A 23,387-nucleotide genomic window follows, 5' to 3' on the forward strand; every position below is an offset into this window, starting at 1 on the left:
CGCGAAAGCATATGGAAGTCTTTACTGACTATTGCTCTACTATTTCCGTCACTAAGGGAGTAACACAAGACAAGATAAAGGAAGTGCTTTTTCCTTTTTTCTCGATCGACTCGATCCGTGAGAGTGGTCGATCGATCTTGACCGATCGCTCTTCTTTGGTATCACCAATCGGGAGACTCTCGCACTTGCCTTCTACAAAAGATACTTCCCTTCACAACGCACTAATCAGCTGAGGGGTAAGATTACTAGTTTCAAGCAGGCACCTGATGAGACTTTCTATGAAGCTTGGTGCCGGTTCAAGAAGTTGGTGAGGTCATTTCCTCACCATGGTTTTGATCAAGGGTTTTTGTGCAATCAGTTCTACAATGGGTTGTACGATGACCACAAAGCTATACTTGACGCCTCATCCAACGGGAGATTTCAAAAGAACATTGATGATGATAAGGGATGGGGCATTATTGAGGAGATAGCGACCCATTGTGCCGAATATGGGAACCCACGGGATGGTATTCGAACGGTCCATTCGGTTGATAAGGCAGTCGTGGCTCAGCTGGAAGCCATGAATGCTCGGTTTGATAGATTGGAGCTGCAATCTGCTGGAGATCAACAGACGGTTCATCTGTTGACTAGACAGGAAACTGTCACTTGTGAGAGGTGTGGAAGCAATGACGGTCATACTGCTATTGACTGTCTGACTAAGAAGGAACAAGTTCTTGCCTTTCAGCAATACATGCAAGGAGGAGGTTCCTATTACAATAATCAAGGGGCAGTCCATCCCAATTTAAGGTGGACAAGTCAGAATATTCTTAATCCCACTCCTTCACCGCAGCAGCAGCAGCCTTATGTCCCTCCTCATAAAGCTCAACAAGGCTTCCAAAAGCCTCCTTCTTTTCCTCTACCGCACCAAGGAGCTTCATCTTCTAGTGGGGTAAGTGAATTGGGTGAGTTAAAGTCGATGATTCAATCATTGACTAAGCAGCTGCAACTAAGTGACCAACAAAAGGAAGCATCCATTAAGTCACTTGAAACTCAAGTTGCTCAACTCGCCGCCAACCAGTCCACGAGGAAACCGGGTCATTTGCCATCTCAATCTGAGAAGAACCCGCACGAGACGGTAAACTTGATAAATTTACGGAGTGGTCGTTCTTATGAAAGACCAAAATTGTCGACTTTAGATGACATATCAGACCCGGGGGAAGCTGTTATTGATGATGAACAGGCGTATAATGCTGAAAATATGCCTATCACGAAGAAAATACTCGATCGACTGATTTCTGGTGGTCGATCGAGTAGAAATGATGCTGAAACTACTCGATCTAAAGGAATTGTTACTCGATCGAGTAGTCTGGATAATCAAGGAACCGATCGAGAGGTTGAAACCACTCGATCGAGTGAAAATATTGAAGAATTTGTTCGATCGAGTGGAAATATGCCTCGATCGAACACTGTTGCTGATACGTGCCTAATGTATAGTCTTTTTAGCCTATTTCAGCACGTATTTCTATGCATTTTCATATTGTTTTTATGGTATTTTGCCCCGAATTGGTTACTTTGGTTCGTTTTGTCCATTTTGTAGAAATGAACGCGAAAGTAGTGGAATCGTACCCTTTTTCGTCCTCTTTGCATGCATTTAGAGGAGACGGGATTTTCCTGAGTGAGATACTGTGTTTGTAAGAGTCGTGGCACGCAATACGAGGCACTTAGACGCGGACTTGAGCTGAAATGAAGATGAAGTACTCGATCGAGGAGTTTTACCACTCGATCGAGTGGTTTTCACGTCCTCTGATGGTCGATCGAGTGGTTTTTCAATCGATCCTTAAGCTGCACAAAGATCTGTTACTCGATCGAGCAGCTTTCCAGTCGATTGAGTAGAAATTGCTGAAGAGTTGGTCGATCGAGTGGTTTAAAACCACTCGTTAAACCACTCGATCGAGTGGTTTTAAACCACTCGATCGAGTGGTTTCGTTAGTTTTGGGCTTTAAACAGCCCGTGAGTTGTTTATTTTCGCTAAACTTATTTTGTTTGCTATTTAAGCACGCTTTACTAGGTTAATTAGGATATCTTTTCATCTACAAAACTCTCTACTGTTAACATTATTACGTTGCTTCATCCTTCTCTACTGTTACTTTATTTTCGGGATTGTTTCACTTGGAATTTGTGTTCTTTACGCCGGATTCGCTTGGGTTGTAATTCCTTCTCTCCCTTTAATAATAATTAATCATTTGTCTGCTTTTATTACTTGTTTCGTTGCATTTACTTCTTTGCCCTAATCTTCCTTATTGCAATCTATTGTTATTTCATTATGTTTTCTCACTTTGGAATTTTAATTCTTTGTTAGTTTAATTAGCGATATGAGTAACTAAATCCCTTTCATGTTGGGATTAGGGAATCTGCGGTAGAAATATGACGATGTGGTAAATGAATTAGATGAATTAATTGTGAGACCCTGTCACCATAGCAATTTAACTGTGATTATTCGACTTAGTTGAGTGCACGCTTCTATGTCACCCTTTAATCTGGCTAAAATTAATCCTGGATCGAAAGATTGGACTAAATAGGCCTGCTATGAACAGTAGACTACCCTAATGAGGACGAAAGTTAAGTTAGTGGTATTTTAGGATAGAAAGTGGGACGAAAGGACCTTTCAACATCCGTCTCACATTAGTTTGTCTGAGTCATTTACAGCTGAGTTATTGGACTACCGTAGTGAACCGAAATCCTGACATGTCCCTCTCTTCTTGATAGTTTAAACCGATTTTCTGCCCTTATTGCTTTTGTTTTTATTTCCTTTTCCTTTAAATCTCGTAGTTTAGAAATCAATTCAACAAAACCCCCCATTGTTACTTTAGGACTAGAATTAGGCAACTGTTAATTACATTACCTCCCTGTGGATTCGATACTCGACTGCCTCTGCTACATTTTAGTTGAGACCGTTAGGTTTTATCTTTGATAGGGTTGCGATAGCCGTGTCAAATTTTGGCGCCGTTGCCGGGGAGGCAATTGTTTAATTTATTTGTTGCTTTGTTTTTAGTCCTTTTCAGTTTAAGGGACATCCGTTCCTTAGACTATTCTTATATCCTATTTTTAGTTTCTTCTTATGCGCAGGTCACAGGGTGGTGAATTATTGCCTTATAATCCTGAGCTTGAGAAATCTTTGCGCGAGTTGAGACGATCACAAAGGGTATTACCGACGAGGAGGAAGAGCCGAGTACTCTGTCAAGCTTTTTACGAGAACGAGCCATTCGAGGAAGATCCACCTTCATCTCTAGTTTCCAATTCATCAGCTGAAATAGTCACTTCTCCAGATTTTCTAGAAATGGCAGAAGAAGCAACTATTGCTAGTCACTCTGAGCCGACAGCTGTGAATCTCTATAAGGGGTTTGTACTACCAGGGGAGGCAAGAAAATTCGAACCGAAACCTTCTTATATCAACTTGGTTGAAAGGAACCAGTTCGGGGGAGCTGCAAATGAAGATGTAGCTAAGCACATGGAGACCTTTATCGATTATTCTTTGCTCCATACCCCACCAATCGGCGTGACACCGGATCGATAAAAGAAACCATGTTTATTTTCTCACTCGCGATCTTTGCAAGAGAGTGGTATAGGGATCTGGACCGGGCTGCTCATGGGATAACTGACTGTAATTCACTGGCTTTAGCATTTTATAAGAAGTACTTTTCTGCATCGAAGACTATTGCCATTAGAGCTCAGATCACGAGCTTTAAACAAGGGCCTGACGAGAACTTTCACGAGGCATGGGTCCGCTTCAAGAAGTTGGTGCGAACCATTCCGCACCATGGGTTCGAAAAGTGGAGTCTATGCAATCAGTTCTATAATGGGTTGTACGACGATCAGAGAGCTATTTTGGATGCTGCAGCCAATGGCCGATTTGCTGAGAATATGGGAGAGACTAAGGGGTGGAAGATCATTGATGATTTGGCCACCCATAAAGCTGAATATGGGAACTCCAGAGGCAATCAAAGAAGAGCTGCTGAATCTTCTTCTGTAGCTACACTTGAAGCTCTCACTGCAAGATTTGATAAATATGAGTTGGGAGGAGCTTCCAAAGGAGGGATGTATCAGGTGAATGATGTGTCAGACGGTCCTTTCGTCTGTAGAAGATGTGGAGGAGAGGGACATGTCTCAGATCATTGTCCCAACTCCTATGAGTCTTGTGCTGCCTTCTAACATTACAGGCAGAACAACACTTATTACGAGCCGAACGTCCATCCCAATTTGAGGTGGAGCAGTCAGAATGTGCTCAATCCCACTGCTCCTCCGAACCAGCAGCAGTCGTATATTCCTCCACACAAGAATCAACAGGGCTATCAGATGCCGCCGTCTTTCAATCCTCCTAACCATGGTGCCTCATCTTCCGATGGGGTGAGTGAAATAGGAGAGATAAAGTCTATGTTGCAATCCATTACAAAGCAGTTGCAGCTGAGTGATCAACAAAATCAACAGAAAGACGCGTCTATTAAGGCACTTGAAACTCAAGTTGCCCAACTGGCCGCAAATTAATCCTCAAGAAAGCAGGGTCATTTACCGACTCAAAATGAGAAAAATCCAAATGAGACGGTACATCTAATAGAATTGAGAAGCGGTCTTTCTTATGAGGGACCGGAAGTGTCGAAATCGGACTTGGGAAGTCCGCAGAATCGATGGTGAGCGAGTGTCTTGTCGAGAAAAAGGGCTCACGACAAAGCAGTTGCTCGATCGACTGAAATCTGGTGTTCAATCGAGTAGAACTGAAGATGAAAGCCCTCGATCGAGTGGTTTTTCCACTCGATCGAGTGAACAGGAAGAACAGGTTGATCGATCGAGTAGTTTATCTACTCGATCGAGTGAAGCAGAAAGTGGAGTTGGTCGATCGAGTGGAAATTGTACTCGATCGACTGACATTGATGAAGAAACAGCTCGATCGAGTGAGCAAATTGGTCGATCGAATAGTATTGATGACGGGAAGCTTATTCGAGAGCCTGCTAGTGCTCGTTTAAGCGAGAAATCACCGGAAAGACCTCGTTCGAGAGGTAAGAAGCGTCCAAAGGATACAGAACTTGCACCGGAAGATACATTGGAAACGAGAAACAAGGGACTTGAGATACCTATCACGGTTCCCTTCCCGAGGCGGCTGCAAAATACTAAAGCTAATCAACAATTCGGCAAATTTGTCGAACTTTTTAAGAGCTTGGAAGTCACCGTGCCGTTCGTTTGAATTGCTTTGACTAAGGTACCCTCTTATTTAAAGTTTATGAAAGAAATTTTAGCGCGTAAGAGGACTATTAATGACAGTGAGACCGTAGCTTTGACTGAGGTGGGGTCAGCCCTATTTCAAAATAAGTTACCCCCTAAGCAATCAGACCCGGGTAGTTTTTCAATTCCGTGTCATATCGGTATGCATTTGATTGATAATGCGCTATGCGATTTAGGCGCCAGCGTGAGTGTCTTACCTTTGTCTCTGGCTAAGAGATTTGGTTTGACAAAGCTGAGTTGTACCAACATGACTGTTCAGATGGCCGACCGTAGTTTATCACGGCCACTAGGTGTAGTATAAGACGTACCTGTTCAGATCGGGAAGTTCTTTATTCCCGACGATTTTGTTGTCTTAGATATCCCCGAAGATGCACACACCCCTATTATTTTAGGGAGACCATTCTTGTCCACTGCCCGTGCAGTTATAGACGTCGGGGGGAAGACTTTGACCTTTCAGGTAGGGGACGAGGAGCTGATTTTTCATCAGTCTAAGTTCCGGAGAGCTCCCATGCAAGCCCAGCCTTGCAATGCTCTCTCTTCTATTGATCCTAGTATTGACACTCCAAATGAAAATTTGGAGAATTGTGCCGCTATTGTTAACCCTCCGCCTCAGACTGAGAGCAAAAAGGAGGAAAGTTCGTCTGTTTTCCTCGCTGTAGGTACAGATGAAAGCAAAGGGGAAGTTGTCAAAGGACATGGTGCAATCATTATCAATCAAACTGGAGATGTTGACGTTAAAGTTGGTGATAAAGGAGCAAGGACGAGGAAGGTTCACGCTTATGTGGATGTGAACTACTCCCCTCCTACCGTTTCAAGTGATTACTCATGCTCATGGAAGTTGAAGAGGACAGTCAATGTTGTTGAGGTGACGTCCTCCAGTCAGAAGCCCACCAAGGGGCTACTGAAATTTGATGGGAATTAAACGGGGAAATGCCCCGTGTAACACTTTGTAATAGATAATTTTTGAATTTCTTTTGAATTTGTTTTATTGCGTTTTAATTAGGACAATTAGTTTTAGACAGTTTTTAGCATAAACGTAAGACTATAGACTGTGCTTATGCGTATTTGGTATTTTGGGAAATTTTTGCATGTGTTTTTATGCAGGTTTGGGGAAGTTTTACGCATTCCGAGGAAGAAAGGACGAAATTCAAGAAGCTTACGCGAGAAAAGTCCTCGATCGAGTACTTTTTGTACTCGATCGAGTGAAAATCCGGTCGACCGAGCAAAGCAATAAGCTGGACTACTCGATCGAGTAAAGTTTACTCGACCGAGCAACAGGAACATCAAAAGTCCTCGATTGAGCAGTTTAAAACCACTCGATCGAGTGGAAATGAATAAGATGCAGGGAGTGTTTTCCTTAAACTCTCTTATTTTGTTTCTAATTCATTTTATCCCTTAATTCCGTCTAACCCTTCCCCATTTGCGATCAAAAAACCATCCCCAAATCCCTAATTTTCATGCCCAATCACCAAATCCGCCACCTACAATCCCTTCCTTGCTAATTGATCTTCAAAAGCCCCTTGATTTCCCCTTTATTTGTGCTCGTTTTCTCGATTTTAAAAGGGTTTTAGGGTTTGCGGATTTTTCGACTGAAAAATCGCCTATTGTTCTTGATTTTGAAGATTAATTGCTTATTGTAGGATTCTTATCATCGAGTAAGTGTTTCTTTTACCTTGTTTGTATTTGAATTCGGTTATTTGGGATTTTATGAGGTAAAAATCGAATTTAGGGTTGAATATCCAATGTTGGTCGATTTTTCGACTGTATTGTGTTTGTATACCCTTAATTAGCTTGCTTGATGATCATATTTCCCTTTCCTCGCTGTTTTGCATGCTTAAATCGAATTTTACATGACTTTTGCGATATGGGTTCAGGACAGTCGAAATTTTCGACTGTCGCTTGGGTGATCTTCTTTCATGAATCTGTCTAAATTAGCTTCATTATCACTAATTTGCTGTTGTTTTAGATCGTTATCAACCCCTGTCAATGCTTAGCATGTTTAATTTGAGTCTTGTGCGAAGTTTCGCAATTAGGGCTTCTCAGTCGAAATTCTCGATCGTCGACGGTTCACATGTTTTCATGCTTTAATTAACCTCAGTCATTGCTTGCTAGCTACTGTTGTTAACTACTACCCCGTCCCCTACTGCTGCTTACATGCTGATTCGAAATTTCTGAGGATTTTTGGAAATTGTATCTTTGTAGGTCGAAATTTTCGACTGGTAGGGGAGTGTTTATGGTTTCACATGCTGTTTTTCTGTTGTCTTAGCCTCTGTTAACCATTGTTTTCCTCTCATATCCCTTACCCTATGTTTGCAGGATGGATTCTAGTACTTTGCCTTCTACCAGTACCACCTCCAGTCCGTCCTTGAGTGAGTCAGTGGCCCCTGTTGTTGCCCCTACCTCCACCTTAGTCACCACTGCAGCCCCAGTTTTCCTTGTTTCAGCTGCAGGGACAGTTTTTGCTCCAGCTAGCTCAGCTGGAAGCTCAGTTCAGGCTGCCACTTCCTCTACGGTCACCACCCCTGCTAGCATTCTTTGCGCTAGTCCCTCTTGATGGTGACCACAGCAGGCCACTACGTGTACACCGGCCTCTACTTTTGCACTGTGGCGGACTCACTGCGGTTTGTTGCCTTGAATCGCCCTGGTTCCTTACACCGTCCGAGAGCGAGCTGCTGCCTTGCGTTCCATAGGCCGGGGTCGTAGACAGTCTCGAGCTACGCCAGCTCCTTCTACCTCTACTTCCGCCCCTAGCACTTTCTACAGTGCCGCTCGCTCGCTTCTACTGGGACGATTAGTTCGAGGGGACACTTCCCTCGATTCTCACCCAGATTATCCACAGGTACTCTTTGTTAATGCTTTACACCGTGATAAATTTTATAACTTGTTGAAGTGTATACATGTGCCTTCCCGATTTTTGGATAAATCGGCATTAGATAAACTCGGCATTTACGAGTCAGTCTGTACTTTACTACGGGCACGGGGATGCCTGGGCTCATTACTATGAGAGGCCACACCTTCTTAGAGCCGAGTCTCGAGTTTCTCGCCTCTTTTACCTTCTCCCGGATGCACATAAGACCGACCCCGAAACGGTCTTTCAGTCTCCTTCCGGTTGTTTAACCGGACTTTTCCGATGCCTCTAGCGGAGTTTGGTAGGTTGCTTGACCTTACCTCCTCGGGTGTGACATCAGACTCGAGGAAGGTTTACCGTCAGGTTTGGCGGTGCCTGGCCCAGACCCGTTTCCAGGAGCGAAAGCTCCACCAAGTCCACCATCCCCCCGTCCGTTGTTTTCTTAGACTGATGGGGAGCTCTATTTTCGGCCGAAAGGAGCCGAACAACATTACCAACACCGAGCTCGCCATCCTGGGCGGTTATCTGAACGTCGACTGTGAGGGTCCTTTTACCTTCAACATAGCCTACTTGACCGCCCAGTACCTCCATGACCAGGGGAAGAAGGAGGCGGGAACCATTGCCTGCGGTGGCATAGCCACCATTCTTGCCCACCGCCTTTTCCCCACCTGGCCACGTGACTTGCGGCAAAGACCTCCCGGGAGAGAGGTTATCGAGTCCGGACGCCATGCTCGCCCAAAGATTGGGCGACCCCTGCACCGGCGGACTTGGAAGATTGACGGCTCCTTGTCTGTTGACTTACCTTGTGACAGTCTCCCCCGTCTTGAGCCCTTACCTACTGTGGTAAAGGGCCACCGTCTGCCTGCTTTGCCTCTACTTCACCTTCCACTTCAGTCTCGTCCACCTCCTGCTGCACCCGCCGCTAAGAAGCGGCGACTTGAGACTGGAGAGGGGTCCACACCTTCAGGGAGTACCCAGCCTTCCACGGCTACTCCCGATCCGACCCCTACTCCCACTACTACTACCACTCCTACTCCTGCTCCACGTCCCACGGACTGACCTGACCGAGCGGTCTTCCGGCTACTTTTAGACCACCTCCTCCCTTTGTAGCGCCCGCGGTCCAGGACCAAGGGGGCGCAGTTTACGGTTTGTTGATCGAGCATGCAGAGCGTCAGGCTCGTATGGAGAGGGACTTAGCTTTGACCCTACACCCTCTGTACGAGTACCACTTGCGGCGACACAGACCGATTCCGGAGGGTTGGCCACACCCTTCCTTCTTCCAGTACCCAGCTGAGGGGTACCCGGCGTCAGAGGAGGAGGGGGAGGACGAGGACCCCGAGGTTGTAGTGGAGAGAGCTCACGCTGAGGAGCGGAGGAGGCGAGAGGAGGAGGAGGACCCGGAGTACAAGGTGGATGGAGACGACGACGACGACGAGTAGCTACTGGTCTACTCACTTCCCCAGTTTTCTGGCTGGTTTGGGGAAGTTTGTATTTTGTATGTATCTCTTACTCTTTTATTTTGTCTCCTTTATTTTATTATTTTTATTTTGTTTGTTGTATATTCCCGTTCCCCTGTATATATCTGCTGGTGTATGCTGGAGGACAACGAGGGCATTGTCCGTTTTGGTTTGGGGAGGGTATTGCATCCTTTTGAGTCTGCATCTGCATTTGTTTTGCATCCACGTTTATTTTTCAGCCTGCCTTGCATTGTTTTATTTCATTGAAAAATCCAAAAAAATTGAAAAATTTCAAAAATTCAAAAAAATATTCACGTTTATTTCTGCATATAGGTTGAGTCGGAACGGTAGATTCCCATGATGACAATGCACTATAACTTGTCTTTTTGCTTGAGCCTTGCACTTTTATTGATAGTTATTAGCTTTGTCATACGCATAGTCTACGAATTTCTGTTCAAATATAGCTGACTGTTTAGACTTGACTGATAAATTGGCAAACTACTTAAAAAAATTCTGAGTTTTAGAGCCATAACTGGTGACATTCATGACCAGTTCATTAGGAATTGAGAGTAGTACTCCTTGCATAGCATGTTCATCATTTTTGCACATTCATGACATTCAATTTCTTGTTAAATGCACATATTCGGGTTTGTGGTTGGTGTCACATGCAGGGAGGTGTTTGCAAATTCCCCTTTCCTTATACTTTTCACCCATTTAGCTCCAAATTAGCCAAAACTTGCCTTTTTGACCCATTAGCTACATTCCAAATTAAGCCTGCCTAGTCAAGCTAGTTTAGTATGTTCTTTTGTGGTATGAGTTTTCGTCTGCAGTTTGGCCGTATCCCTTTTGTATGGAGTTGTTGGAAAGTTGAGGAGAAGGAGAAAGAAAAAAAAAAGTATTGAAAAAAAAAGAGAAAACGTGAAAGAAAAAAAAAAGACAAAAATAAAGGCTGGAACGTGTAAGAAAGAAAGAAAAGAAAAAGAGAATGTGAAAATGGAGGAAACAGACGTGCTCCTCTTGTCTGAGTTGAGAAGATGTTCGAAGATGTACAATCGAAAAAGGTTGATTTGTTTCAGTTAGTTATTTCAGACGGTGTTTAAAAGGGAAGTTTGTGACCGTCTGACTCCTCCGTTCTATCCCATATTTTTTTTGAGGAGATTGTGTTTTGAGTCTAGTGAGTTTTGTGCCGAATGAAGGGCACCTGTACTTAGTCTTTTAGTCAGTTGAGATTCGGATGGTTTCATTATGGTCATGTTAGGAACTAGCTTGACGCTTTTACCTCCACATTTCCATAACATGTTTTGCCTTTTCTCACCTGAACCTTACGATTCCCAAATCATTTGCAAACCCTCGGCTGTGACGGACATTATTGGTTGGAATGTGTGCATTAGTACTTGAATTGTCTTTCATTTTTGTTGCATGCATGTTATATAGGTCGCAGTTAGGTGAGTGACTGTCTTTCCTTCTCTCTTTTACATATAACATTCACCCTTTTGCTTCATGAGAGAAGAGTGACCACGAGAAATTCCGATTTTGTTGGTCTTGCAAGGTCGAAAGGTTGGCTATATTTCTGAACAGCTTATAATTCGTTTGCGTATTGACTGCTTAGCTTTAACTGTTAATTTTTGTTGCATTAAATTGGTTCAAGTAGACAAGTTAAGCTAGCTCTGAGTTATCATTTCCGTTCCATTAGTGTATAGTTTTGAGTTTACTCGAGGACAAGTAAAGGTTCGGTTTGGGGAGATTTGATACGTGCCTAATGTATAGTTTTTTTTAGCCTATTTCAGCACGTATTTCTATGCATTTTCATATTGTTTTTATGGTATTTTGCCCCGAATTGGCTACTTTGGTTCGTTTTGTCCATTTTGTAGAAATGAACGCGAAAGTAGTGGAATCGTACCCTTTTTCGTCCTCTTTGCATGCATTTAGAGGAGACGGGATTTTCCTGAGTGAGATACTGTGTTTGGAAGCGTCGTGGCACGCAATACGAGGCACTTAGACGCGGACTTGAGCTGAAATGAAGATGAAGTACTCGATCGAGGAGTTTTACCACTCGATCGAGTGGTTTTCACGTCCTCTGATGGTCGATCGAGTGGTTTTTCACTCGATCCTTTGCCGCACAAAGATCATTACTCGATCGAGCAGCTTTCCAGTCGATCGAGTAGAAATTGCTGAAGAGTTGGTCGATCGAGTGGTTTTAAACCACTCGATCGAGTGGTTTCATTAGTTTTGGGCTTTAAACAGCCCGTGAGTTGTTTATTTTCGCTAAACTTATTTTGTTTGCTATTTAAGCACGCTTTACTAGGTTAATTAGGATATCTTTTCATCTACAAAACTCTCTACTGTTAACATTATTACGTTGCTTCATCCTTCTCTACTGTTACTTTATTTTCGGGATTGTTTCACTTGGAATTTGTGTTCTTTACGCCGGATTCGCTTGGGTTGTAATTCCTTCTCTCCCTTTAATAATAATTAATCATTTGTCTGCTTTTATTACTTGTTTCGTTGCATTTACTTCTTTGCCCTAATCTTCCTTATTGCAATCTATTGTTATTTCATTATGTTTTCTCATTGGAATTTTAATTCTTTGTTAGTTTAATTAGCGATATGAGTAACTAAATCCCTTTCATGTTGGGATTAGGGAATCTGCGGTAGAAATATGACGACGTGGTAGATGAATTAGATGAATTAATTGTGAGACCCTGTCACCATAGCAATTTAACTGTGATTATTCGACTTAGTTGAGTGCACGCTTCTATGTCACCCTTTAATCTGGCTAAAATTAATCCTGGATCGAAAGATTGGACTAAATAGGCCTGCTATGAACAGTAGACTACCCTAATGAGGACGAAAGTTAAGTTAGTGGTATTTTAGGATAGAAAGTGGACCGAAAGGACCTTTCAAGATCCGTCTCACATTAGTTCGTCTGAGTCATTTACAGCTGAGTTATTGGACTACCGTAGTGAACCAAAATCCCGACATGTCCCTCTCTTCTTGATAGTTTAAACCGATTTTCTGCCCTTATTGCTTTTGTTTTTATTTCCTTTTCCTTTAAATCTCGTAGTTTAGAAATCAATTCAACAAAAACCCCCCATTGTTACTTTAGGACTAGAATTAGGCAACTGTTAATTACATTACCTCCCTGTGGATTCGATACTCGACTGCCTCTGCTACATTTTAGTTGAGACCGTTAGGTTTTATCTTTGATAGGGTTGCGATAGCCGTGTCAGTTGCCATTAAGGAACTCGATCGAGAGGCTGGAATTGCTCGATTGAGTGAAATATCACCTGGAAAGACTCGATCGAGAGGTAAAAAGACTCGATCGAGTAAAAAAGAACTTGAACCTGCTGAGACGTTGGAAGAGAAGAACAAAGGGCTCGAGATTCCTATTACGGTGCCCTTCCCAAGGCGATTGCAGAGCACCAAAGCCAATCAACAGTTCAGGAAATTTGCCGAGCTCTTGAAAAGCTTACACGTTACTGTTCCATTCGCCGAGTTGCAGACTCAGGTACCCTCTTACTTAAAGTTTATGAAAGAAATTTTGTCGCGTAAGAGGCATATAAACGATCATGAGACGGTAGCTTTAACTGAGGTAGGGACTGCCCTAGTTCAAAATAAGTTGCCACCTAAACAGTCAGACCCGGGTAGTTTCTCAATTCCGTGTCATATAGGAACCCATTTGATTGACAACGCGTTATGCGATCTTGGCGCTAGGGTGAGCGTTCTACCTTTGTCTCTCGCTAAGAGACTTGGTTTGACTAAATTTAATTGCACTAACATGACCGTTCAGATGGCCGACCGTAGTATATCACGGCCGTTAGGAGTTATAGAGGACATACCTGTCAAGATCGGGAGATTCTTTATTCCCGTAGACTTCGTAGTGCTTGATATTCCCGAAGACACTCACACCCCTATTATTTTAGGGAGACCATTCTTATTCACTGCTCGCGCAGTGATCGATGTCGGGGGTAAGACACTTATGTTTCAGGTAGGAGATGAAGAATTGATTTTTCATTAGTCTAAATCTCGTAGGGCTCCCATGCAAGCTCAACCTTGCAGTGCCCTGATACGGTCGTTTCTGTACCAAAAATAATACCTAAATACAACTAACAGAAGCTAGTAGCAAGTAGGGTCGATCTCCACAGGGAGGCAAGGTATCTATCCGTAGTCCGTCTATCTATGTCACAATTGGGGGGGTTTTAGTTTGGTTTTCTAAACTAATGAAGGTTTAAAGGGAAGAGAAATAAATAAGAGCAGTAAAGGCAGAAAATGGGGATAAACTATCAATAAAGAAGGGACATGTCAGGATTTTGGTTCACTACGGTAGTTCAGTGACTCAACTGTAAATAGCTTAGATAAATTACTGTGAGACGAATACTGGAAAGGTCCTTCCAGTCCACTTTCTACCCTAGATTCCCACTAACTTAACTTCTGTCCTCGTCAGGGTAGTCTACTGTTCCTAGCAGGTCTATTTAGTCCAATCTTCCGATCCAGGATTAAATTTAACCAGATTAAAAGGGTGACTCAGAAGCGTGCACTCAACTAAGTCGGTAAATACAGTTATATTGCTATGGTGACAGGGTCTCACAATCAATTCATCTAACCTATTTACTACATCATCACAATTCTACCGTAGATCCCCTAATCCTAACATGAAATAAATTAGCTACTCATATTATCAATATTGTCAAGACTAATAATTATGAATGAACTAATAATAAACATAATGAAATTATAATAAAATTGCATAAAAGAGATTAGGGCAGAAATTAAAGGAACGGAACAAGAGAATTAAAGTAAACAAAAAAAAGATTAAGATTAAAAAGGAGAAAGGAGATTACAATCGCAAGGATCCGGCGTAAAGAACAACTAGATCCGAGCAAAAACAATCCAAGTGCAAAACTTACAGTAAAAGAGAGAAAATAACGTAGTGTAGCAGTGAAAGATGAAAGATAGATAATAGATTAGATGCCTAATAACCTAATTAATCGAGCTTAAATAGAAAAATACTAAGTCTATAAGCTAATTATAAGTTCACGGACTAATTAAAGCCCATGAAAGACAAAACCACTCGATCGAGTAACTTTATATCACTCGATCGAGTAAAATTAAGCTCAAACCACTCGATCAAGTAGAAAATCTACTCGATCGAGTAAACCTTAAAACACAACTACTCGATCGAGTAGAAAAAGAACTCGATCGAACACAATTGTACTCGATCGAGTACTTTCCAAAGACACAATTCGCCGCGCACCTTTGAACTTCAAACGGCTGCCATTTCTTCGTTACTTGGGCAAACAGGGCGTTTCCGGTGGCGTTGGAAAGGTAAGAGGACAATATTTCATCTCCAATTAGAATCACCTGAATATCAGTTTTAGAACTAGATATATGGCTCTTCAAATTAGGCACTAGCAATTTGAAGTTCTTCCTTTGCTCGCCTAGCTATCTTACTTCTTTGCGCACCTCAAGACAACTACATTCCCGCTCCAAATTCACTCTTCCTCCAAATACGTTCTAAAAGGATGGTAAAAGGCTCGATTTCACTAATTTCTGGTCCATTTATGCAAATAGAAACAAAACAAACCAAAGTAGCATATTCGGGGCATTTCGTAGCATAAAACTACGATAATAGCATAGAAATACGTGCATAAAAGGCCAAAAAGGACTATATAAAATGCACGTATCATGCCCTATCCTCTACTGACTCAGAAATAGACACTTCAACTGAGAGTGTTGAATTTTGTGCTGCTATTGTAACCCCTCCGCCTCAGACTGAGAGCGAAAAGGAGGAACATTCTTCTGTTTTCCTTGCTGCAGGTATAGATGAAATAAATGCTGGAGTTGTCAACGGTCAGAGTGCTATTAAAGTCAATCAAAATACAGATGCCGATGTCAAAACTGATGGGAAAGACAAAGGGACGAAGAAATTTCTTGCATACATGGACGTCAACTATTCGCCCTCTACTGTTTCAAATTCAAGCTCATAGAGATCGAAGAGGACGGTCAAAGACGCTGAAGGGACCTCCTCCAGTCAGAAGCCCTCCTTTGGGCTACTGAAATGTTTTTGGAATTGAGCGGGGAATGCCCCGTTGTAACAAATTGTAAAACTTTTTAAACTTCCATCAAACTTCCTTATTTGCATTTTTAGAACTGCTAGATTTTAGACTATTTAGCGTAGCTAGAAAAGACTATAGACTGTTATTTTGCGATTTGGTATTATCGGGATATGTTTACGAGTATTTTTATGCAGGTTTGGGGAGATAATGTCGCATTGTGATGAGTTACACAAAGAAAATAACTCGATCGAGTACTTATTGTACTCGATTGAGAGGAATGCACAGGAAAAGGGTTCAATCGAGTAGTTTTCAAATACTCGATCGAAATGGCGAAAATAGGGATTTCTCGATCGAGTAGAATTCTGTTCGATCGAGCAGAATGAAGGCCAGACTCCTCGATCGAGTGATTTCAAATCACTCGATCGAGTGAAATTGATAATTACACGCAGGAAGTATCTCTTTAACTTCTATTTTTCTTCATTCTAATTTATTCTTCATTTTTGCCTTCCTTATTTGCGATAATCACCCCCAAATCCTTTCTAATTCTTGCCCAATACCAAATCCTTCACCCACATTATTTATCTTGCTCACATATCGACTAAAGCCCTCTATTTCTCCCTTAAAATTCGTCCTTGTCGCGATTAATTTGGGTAATTAGGGTTCGCGGGTTCTTCATTCGAAAATCCATAATTTGCATCAATTGTTGTCGATTCTTTTGCTTAACTTGTGGGTTTTGTCATCAAGTAAGTTTCCCCTTTACTATTTTGTTGATTAATTGTTTTATTTCATAATTATGTAGTAATTTGGGGGTTAGGGTTTATGTTTGAATTCGAAAATTTCGACTGGAATTGGGGTTTTTGCGGTTTATTGATTCAATTGCTTATTATTCCCCCTTGCTTACTTAATTAGGATGGAAAGTAGTTCATTACCATCAACTAGTTCGACTGTTGTTCCGTCCTCTACTGAGACGGTGGTCCCTGCTGCCACCACCGTCAGTACGACAGTTAGTACCGTTGCTGTTTCACCTGTTGTTACTGCTGGTGCTACTGTTGTTACTGCTGCTAGTTCCGTTTCTATCACGGCTAGCTCCGCTTCTACCTCTGTGTCGACTTCAGTTTCTGCTAGCACTGCCGCTAGCTCTGCTTCTGTTTCCGTCTCTGCTGCTTCTACTGTTGCAGCCACAGCTAGCACCTCTGGTACGATGACCACCCTTGCTGCGTGGTCGCCAGCTGCCTATAGGGCCGCTCTAGTACCTCGTCTCGCTACTGGATGGGCTTCTTCTTCAGGTACTAGAGGCCGGGGTCACGGACGAGCCACGCCTGCTGCTGGCCCCGTCACTATCCGAGTTGACGACTCACTTGGCCCGCACCCCGACTACCCTGAGGTAATTTTCGTTAATGCTATACATCGTCAACGTTTCTTTGCCTTAGAGAGCTGTGATTTTCTATGTACTAAATTTTTGTGTCGTAAGTCACTTGATAGGCTAGGTATTTACGAGCCTGTTGTTGAGATTTTGAGGGGTACGGGGATGTCTGGACTAGTCACCATGAGTTCCTTGACCTTCAAGGAGCTGACCCTTGAGTTTTTCAGCTCCTTTACCTTCTCTTCTGGCGCCTACGCCACTGACCGACTTGTGCCTCTGTTTCTTTCCGGTTGTTTAACCGGACTATTTCTTGGACTTTAGAGGAGTTTGGTACTAGGTTAGGTCTTTCTTTTACGGGTGACACTGCCGCCCCTAGGAAGGTCATCCGCCAGTTGTGGAGGACCTTGGCATAGACTACCTACGAGGAGCGTAAGCTCGCTCAGGTCCACCTTCCCCCGGCCCGTTACTTCCTGCGTCTCATTGGTGGGACAATATTTGGCCGTAAAGAACCTAACAATGTGAACAACATTAAGCTGTCTATTCTTGGTGGATACCTGAACATTGACAGTGAGGGACCCATTGTGCTTAACATTGCTTACTTGACTGCTCAGTACTTTCACACGGTGGGGCAGAAGACTACGGGCACCATTGTTTGCGGTGGCATAGCCACTTTTCTTGCCCGTTCTATCTTCCCCGCCTTTCCCCGTGACTTACAGTACCTAGACACGGATAAGTACCTTGACCTGGCAGCTATGCTGTCTATGACTTGGCTTACTTCTGACCATCAGACATGGAAGATTTGCGGTTCCTTGTCTGTACCCATGCCTTGCACCACTTTGCCTCGTCTCGTTCCCCTGCCCACTGTTAGGGGTAGATTACCTCCACCACTACCCATGTATCACCTCCCGCTTGCTCCACCTCCTACTATGTCCGCTTCTAAGAAGCGGAAGAGACCTGAGACCGGAGAGGGATCCACACCTTCTACGGGTGGCCAGACTTCCACGACCATTCCTACCCCGATCCCTACTCCTACTCCTACTCTGCATCAGACCAGACACAGCCGGTTTACCCGGCTAATTTTATTCCTCCTTCACCTTTTGAGGCGTCCGCGGTCCTTGACCAAGGGCGCCGTGACAGTTTGTTGCTTGAGCTTCTTAGCAGGCAGGCTCGTATGGAGCGGGACATAACTCTTACTTTGTTCCCTCTATACGAGTATCACATGATGCGACAACGTCCAGTTTCTGAGGGTTGACCACACCCATCTTTTTACCGGTACCCAGCTGAGGGGTACCCAGAGCCAGCCAGTGACGAGGAGGAGGACACAGCTGAGGTGGCAGCAAGGACTCGGGTTGAGGAGGCGAGGAGGAGAGAGTAGGAGGTGGACCCAGACTTCACGGTGGAGGACGTGGAGGATGAGGCTGACGAGTAGCTACTGGTCTACTCACTTCCCCAGTTTTCAGGCTGGTTTGGGGAAGTTCGTGTTTTGTATATACATTCTTGTTCTCTTATTTCTTTTGTCTCCTTTTTATTTATTGTTTTTCATACATTTGTTGGTTGTATTTTCCCGTTCCCCCGTATATATCTGTTGGTGTATGCTGGAGGACAACGAGGGCGTTGTTCGTTTTGGTTTGGGGAGGGTAATGCATCCTTTGAGTCTGCATTTGCATTTGTTTTTGCATTCACGTTTCTATTTTCTGCTTGCATTGTTCTCTTTTATTTCAAAATAAAAATCATAAAAATCCAAAAAAAATTTAAAAAAAAATCACGTTTCATTTTGCATATAGGTTGAGTCGGAACGGTTGATTTCCGTGATGATATTGCACTGTAACTTGTCATTTTTACTTGAGCCTTGCATCTAATTGACAGTTATTAGTTTAGTCATGCGCATATCTACGAGTTAATGTTGAAAATATAGCTGACTGTGTAGACTTGACCTGATAAATTGGCAACCTACTCTATAATTTCTGAGATTTAGAGCCATATAACTGGTGACATTCATGACCGGTTTACATAGGAATTGAGAGTAGTACTCCTTGCATAACATGTTTATCATTTTTGCACATTCGATTCTTGTCAATTGCATACATTCGGGTTTGTGGTCGCTGTCACATGCAGGGAGGTGCTTGCAAATTTTCCTTTCTTATATTTTTCACCCATTTAGCTCCACTTAAGCCAAATTTAGCCTTTTTGACCCATTAGCTACACCCAAAACTAAGCCTGCCTAGTCAAGTTAGTTTAGTGTGTCATTTGTGGTATGATGATCCATGTTGCGAGTTTGGCTCGATTTTATTGTTTGGATTTGGTGGAAATGAGGAAGGAGAAAGGATGAAAAAATGAGAAAAAAAAAGACATGAAAAAGAAAAAAAAAAAAAAAAGAGAGAAAACGTGAAAGAGAATAAAAAATGAAAAAATTGAATCATACGGGACAGAGAAGAAGAAAAGAAAATGAGAAAACAAAAAAATTGAGTTGTATGGTTTGAATAAATATGACCGTATTAAAAAAGGGAATTTTATGACCGTCTCACTCCTCTGTTCTTATTCATATATTTTTGAGGAGATAGTGTATTTGGTTAGTGAGATATGTGCCAAATGAAGGGCACTTGTGCTTTATTTTCAGTCAGTTGAGATTCGGATGGTCTTATATGGTTGTAACACCCCAAGTTATTGAGAGTAAGGTTGTCCCACATCGGGGAGGATGGTGTTTATAATGGTCTTGTTTAAGTGAGACAAATAAGCAAAAGTTACACCCATCTTACCTTCACATTTATAAATAATTTGTTTTGCTTTTCTCGATCAAGCCTAAACCTCACTTTCCTATACTATTTTATAATGGATTCCAAGCTTTTGGGCTTAAGTGAGGACAAATAATCGGCCCAAAAGTGCACACCCATCTTATTGGGTTGTGTTACGGACATTGTTGGTTGGAGTTGTTATAATGGTCAGCTTAACGTACCTTCACATTCCTATAATTTGTTTTGCCTTTTCTCTTTGAACCTCACTTTCATTTTTGTAAGCCCATGTGACGGACATTGTTGGTTGGAGTGTATGCATAGTACTTGAATCGTCATCATTTTTTTTTTATGCATGTTATGTAGGTCGTGACTTAGATGAGTGATTTGTTTCTCTTTCTCTCTTATACATATATAATTCACCCTTTGCTTCATGAGAGAAGAGTGACCACGTGAGAGTCCGATTTTGTTGGTCTTGCAAGGTCGATAGGTCAGCTTTGTTTATGGACATCTTATATTTTGTTTGCGTATTGACCGTTGTAGATGTAACTGTTGATTTTTGTTTGCATTAAATTGGTTTAAGTAGACAAGTTATAGCTAGCTCTGAGTTTTCATTTCCATTCCATTAATTGCATTTAGTTTACTCGAGGACGAGTAAAGGTTAATTTTGGGGAGATTTGATACGTGCATTTTATATAGCCTTTTTAGTCTTATTTTGCATGTATTTCTATGCATTTCTACACCGTTTTGTATTGCAATATGCCCCGAATTGGGTACTTTGATTTGTTCTGTCTGAATTGCAGAAACGAACCTGAGAGTGGTGAAACCGTACTCTTTTCGTCCTGTTTAGCATGCATATTGAGGAGATGGGAATGTTAGAGCGAGAATTATGCCTTGAAGTGCGTGAAGGGTGGTCAACGAAGCAGTCAAAGTCAACTTGAGAGGCTGATATGAAGAAAAGCACTCGATCGAGAGGTCTTGATATTCGATCGAGTGGTTTGGAGGACACGAGAGGTCGATCGAGTACTTTTATTTACTCGATCGAAATGCTGGAAATTGGAAGTCCTCGATCAAGAAGAATATCTGCTCGATCAAGAGGAATAGCTTGAGAAGACCTCGATTGAGTGGTTTGAATCCACTCGATCGAGAGGTTTTAGTTTCACGCGGGCTTTAAGTGACCCGTGATTAGTTTTATTTCGTTAAGTTTTATTTTCCTATTTAAGCTTTCATTAATTAGGTCATTAGGACGCTTTCCATATCTTAGAACTCTCTAATCTTTCCTTCACACTCTTTACTGTAAACTTATTCTCTCTTCCTTGAATCTCTTGCTTGGATATTAGATTGATCTTTACGCCAGATTGCTTGAGATTGTAATCATTCTCTCCTTATTAATCTTAATCTCATTGTTTCTTTGCCTTAATTCCTGTTTTCTCCTTAATTGATTCTGCCTTAATTTAGTTTATGCACAATTATTGTTATTTCATTATGTCTTTGATTAGTATGCTTTATATTATTATCGTTGACGCTATTAGTAATATGAGTAGCTAATTTCTCTTATGTCGGGATTAGGGAATCCATGGTAGGATTGTGACGATGTAGCGAATAGACTAGATTATTTATTTGTGAGAACCTGTAACCATAGCAATTTAACTGTAATATCGACTTGGTTGAGTGCACACTTCTAAGTTACCTTTAATCTGGTTAAATTTACTCCTGGATTGGAAGATTGGATTAAATAGACCTGCTATTAACAGTAGACTACCCTAATGAGGACGAAAGTTAAGTTAGTGGAAATCTAGGATAGAAAGTGGACCGGAAAGACCTTTCCTATATCCTTCTCACAGTAGATTGTCTAGGCTATTTGCGGCTGAGTCGATAAATTACCATGGTGAACCGAAATCCTTGCATGTTTTCTCTATTTGATCATCTTTATTATATTTTCTATCTTTATTGCTCTTGTTTAATCTCTCTTTCCCTTAATCCTTTATTAGATTAGAAAACAAAAATCAACCCCCCCATATTGTGATCTAAATAGACGGACCTTTAACAGATATCTTGCCTCCCTGAGGAGATCGACCCTGCTTATCACTAGATTCTTTGTTAGTTTTAATTAGGTTTATTTTTGGTACAAAACGACAGTATCAATCAGTCGTCAGTTTCTCTCTCTAAAAAATTTACCAAAATCAATCAAAAAATTTCAAACAAAATCCTCTTTGGAATCTCGCTGAAAATCCGCAAAAAACTAAAATCTCAAAGACGATTTCAACTTCAACCTTTCTAGATTAATTCGTTCACTACAATTGAATTATATAACTAGATTTTTCTCCAAAATCATACAGGTAAACATTCGTTTTTCGTTTTTTTTTTTAAATCCTGCGATTTTAGTAACTTATATACTATTAAATTGATTATTGATTATGCATGTTGATTTTGTTCGAAATTATTGAATGTAAGTTGGATTAGATGAACATAATAGGATTAAATCAAAAATATCGAACTAATTGCGATTGATTTGTGGTGCTTTCATGTTCTTGCTTTAAATTGCGTTTTGATCCGAATTCAAGTGATGATCTTGTTCGATGATGATCGGAACTTAACGATGATGATCTTGTTCGATTCGCCGATGTCGCTAATCAACTCGCTGATGCCGCCGGCGTTGTCATTTGCAAGTTTTTTAGGAACAAATTCGATATCGTTGATAAAGATGATCTTAGTGAGTTTTTTCATTGACGCTGTTGATTTCAAGCAATTTAATTTTACATATTGTTATTATTAAGCTTCAGTTCATCGGCTCCTTTTGATTTTAGAGTATATTGCGTTTTTTGCGGAACAAATTGAATCTTGGATGCGGTTGAATTCAGGCAATTTACTTCTTAGTATCTGCTGATTGAAGTTCAATTCGAATTAATTAATTGTTCGTTCGGGTTTAATTTTGTTTATTCTATAGAATGCAACTGAGTGTGTGACTGTGTGAGGCATTTTTACTAGTAATGTTCGGAGTATGTGTTTTCGTCGCAAATTAACTATAATTTATGTTTTGTGTTTGTTAGTTCAATGCCTCAACGTAGCTATCAGTTATACGTTTAGTTCACTGAGCTCGAAGTTAAGTTAGTTTTCTCACTTAATTTAATCGAATTCAAGCAATTTAAACTCTCTGATCAGGAGTATAGCTGCAACTGTGTACTTGTGAAAAAATTTGGCTAGCGTGCCTTTAGGTCGCAGTTTAAAGTTGGCGTTTGATTTGTTTGTTAGATTGGTTTAGTGTTTAGTTGTTTGATTAGTTAGAGGAGCTAACTTATGGATTAGGATTTCAAATATTTTTAGTTGTTTAATTGAGGAGATTTTGATAGTTTTTTTATCTATAGGGTATGATGTTTGTGTAATGTTAGGTGTTGTAGATTTGTTGAAACTAGCTGTGCTTTGATTTGTGTAGATCTGAGTTAAAGGAAGAACTCTCTTGTACGCCAATCTCGGTACCCTATTTAGTGGGTGGATGGCGTGATGAGTAATAGTTTTAACAAAAGACTTAGTGGCGGGGGTGGATTACCACTCTTGAAGAAAGTGACCTGACTTACTGTGTCAAGAATAGTAGGATTTCACTTTTGACGTTCGATCAAATATGGTTGGCGTGTTGACTGCCAAGGGTCCATCAGTTTTCTCTGGTTTTATGAGTTTTACTTA

The 23,387-nt window shown here is 41.6% G+C and overlaps 1 non-coding gene across 1 annotated transcript; it reads right to left on the reverse strand.

The window, feature by feature from the left end:
* Window positions 1–227: 227 nt before the first annotated feature.
* On the reverse strand, window positions 228–333 carry LOC141597799 (small nucleolar RNA R71). Its single transcript, XR_012523014.1, has one exon. It is a non-coding gene; the product is annotated as a small nucleolar RNA R71 (small nucleolar RNA).
* Window positions 334–23,387: the final 23,054 nt, after the last annotated feature.

Source organism: Silene latifolia, chromosome 8 (genome assembly GCF_048544455.1).
Source record: "Silene latifolia isolate original U9 population chromosome 8, ASM4854445v1, whole genome shotgun sequence".
In the NCBI taxonomy this organism is placed as follows: Eukaryota; Viridiplantae; Streptophyta; class Magnoliopsida; order Caryophyllales; family Caryophyllaceae; genus Silene; species Silene latifolia.